The following is a 3338-nucleotide window of genomic DNA, read 5'->3' as shown; positions in this document are numbered from 1 at the left end:
AGCCAAACAGACGTTTTCTCCACAACTTGCTTTTGGTCATGGTGTTTCATCATAGTATTAGTAACCCTAATTAAGACAATAGCCACTCCATTATGAGTGCCTACTGCTTTGTCAGAGGACCAAAATTTATATCCCTGCACACAAATTGGGGAGCTCATAAACACCTATAACTCCAGGTCCAATTATCCAATGCTTCCTTCTTGCTTCTATTGACACCCATACACAATAAGTCTTAAAACAGAATTTTAATCTCTATTCATATTGTTTCTCTTATCTTTCTCCCTTTTTCCATCTCTCCCCTTCTTGCTCTTCTGTCTTTCATTTAGACCATCATCTAAGTAAAATTTCACAATTTTTTTTTATTAAGCAAAACACTGATACTGAAATAGGACTGTTCCTAAAGAAGAAAATGACAAAACGTTAGACATACAAAGAAAGCAAGAGGCTGTTGTTGAGGAAATCAATATGTATTCATATCAGAAAATTGTCATTATAATTATTTTAATTTGTACAAAAGTGTATTTTGCAATTTTATGTGGAGCTAGAAGGATATTGTCTTCATAGTTCTTAGTGTAGTAACTGCCATTATGCTTTTTTGAAGGACAGATTCACCAGAACTGCAATAAATGAACTCAAGCTACTTTAGCTCATTTCAGCCATGAGACCAACATTGCTTAATTTATAGTCATGATGTATATGTTCAAAATGGCAGACAGGAATGAGTGCCTGGTAGGTGCAGAAATTAATACAATGTGCAAAGTTTACTTTAGGACTTTTGAAAAGAATGAGCTGGAGTAGTTTGGTGATTTGGGCTATTTTTACTTAAATTTCTCCTAAAGGCATTCTCTCAAACTAGAACTATGCTTACCTTTGCTAATGTCTTTCTCCCTCATTCAATGTTACTCCCATCAATGTTCAGCCACACATTTGAAGTTTTACTTTTTAAGAAAACCTAACCACAGAATAACAACTTGTGTCCATTAAATATGACTCTTTTGATAGCTAGTTTTTATGTGGCAAGTAAATTTGTTGACAGAATACCCAGAAAGCTCTTTAAACATAATTTCTGGGAGTGTATTTATGAACCTTTCTGGACGCAATTAGCATCTGAATTGGCAAAGTGAGCACAAAAATAAATGCCCTCTTCAATGAGGATGGGCACCTTTGATACACTTAGAGCTTGAAGAGATCAAAATGACAGATGAAGGTTGGATCTGAGCACACTGCATTGAAATATTCACTGCTGAGCTGAAATATTAACATTCTTTTTCCCTCAGTGATCTTACACTGGCCTCTGAACTATAGCTACCCAATTTCTATCCTTCATACTGTGCCATTGGCTTTCCAGAATCTCTGTGTTGCAGAAGAGAAACTTCTCAAGAAACTTCTTATGAGTAAATAGCCAATATCTTAATACAAGCCCCTCCTAGTCATAGTCATGAACCACTCTACTATTTCTGTTCCTCTGGAAAAGTTTGGTTAACTAAGTTACAGATACCTACAATTAGGAAGAGGCTCTCTTTACCTGAAGTTAGGGGATGAAAGGGAAAATTATTAGCGATATTAAATGAACATATTTTAAAATTTACCAATTTTAGATGAAATTGATAACTTTTATATAATAAACCGTGAAGTCTATAAAAGATTAGTCAAACTCCTCAGGTGTTATTTATGTTCATCATAGGAGATTATTAAGAAATTGACATAATTATGCATATTGATTATGAGATATTTTAGTGAAAATATATTTTATTCAATTTTTGTTGATGGAATGACAGCTTAATACCTAGAAAATAGAATACATCTTGGTGTCTGAAATAATTTCTTCAAAGAGTAGTAGGTGGGACAATTTAGGAAATTGTAGGTATTTGTGCCAAACTCTCATTTTAGATATTTTCTTTCAAAAGTTACACAGATGGAGGATATAAATACATTCCAGAATGGTGAGATAACATGTTCTTCAGAGCTCTTTAATGTCAGAAATTGTAAATGTTACCATATCACTTACTGGTGCAAAAATATTATAGACATATAAAATATATTGCTTGCTACAGAAAAATATAAGGGTAGATGGACTAAAAGTAATAGTTGATACAGAATTTTGATGACTACTTTGATTCTGTTTGTGGCACGACAAATCACTCTAAAGATAAGTGGTATAAAAATAATATTACTTTAATATTTTTGCTGTCACTCGAGCTTAAATGCTTTATCAGTATCATTTTAGACATCTTATGCTATTATAGTCACTTGGTGGCTGGAGACATCCAAGAGTCTGGCTGCTTTTGAGTACCTGGGATGTTGGACTTCACTGTTGTGTCCAAGTTGCCAATTCTCTTTCTTTTGCAATTCAGGAGAAAAAAAGGATACATTTCTTTTAATTATTTCCAAAGTAAAAATGAGGAAGGAGTCTCCTCTAATCCTAATTAATTTAGCATAAAATCGGTTTTCTCTGAGACTGAGCTCCTTCTCAGAATATAATTTTATAACTTTGTTCAATTTTCTCTCTCAACCTGTTATAGAATAAAATTTTATCTCTCAATCACTCATTTTATATTATTCTATTTCACTTTCATGTCATTATAACAAGTACCAAAGCTTCTTTTTTGTGCATTTGTTATATGAGGGTTATTATTTAAAACAAGTCATTGCTACTTCTTCACTGCCTTGACTGAACACACGTCCAAGTCTTATATTGGTTATATCCAAGGGCATTGAGAGCAACAGACAATGAAGACTTCAGTCACAGACTGTTTAGACAAAAATTTCCATGGGTTTCTCACATTTCTGAATAGTGTATGGACAACAATTCTAAGTGTCTCTATTCTAGATTATATTTTCAAAGACGTGCATTTTGACCATCTTTGGGAGATAGATTAATTTTCATTTATGTAACAAAGAGCAAATTTGGATATCAAGGACATTACCAAATGAAATTCTCCTTAAGATCATATAGAAAATTATTCTATCTCGACTCAAACAGCATTTTTTTTCTTGCTGAAATACAGAAACTTTTTTTCAAAATGAGGTTTAATTGACTCAATATTGGTATTGCCAAAATAATAAAAGCAAGCAAACAAAAACACTCCACAAACCTACGGCAATTTAAGGTGTTATGAATTCTTAACTAGGCATGGTATAACAAACCTTTAATCCTAGCACTCAGGAGGCAAAGGCAAACGGATCTCTGTAAATTTGTAAAGCTAACCTGGTCTCCACAGCAAGTTCCAAGACAGTCAGGGATAAAGACCCCATATAAAGAAAAAAAGTATTATGAATTTTTTACATATGATGATTCATTAACTCTATACAACAAATATTGAAAATTTCACATCTTA

The sequence above is a fragment of the Chionomys nivalis genome, chromosome X, assembly GCF_950005125.1.
Source record: "Chionomys nivalis chromosome X, mChiNiv1.1, whole genome shotgun sequence".
NCBI lineage: Eukaryota > Metazoa > Chordata > Mammalia > Rodentia > Cricetidae > Chionomys > Chionomys nivalis.
The sequence above is the reverse complement of the archived record's forward strand: the minus strand, read 5'-3'. Positions refer to the sequence as shown.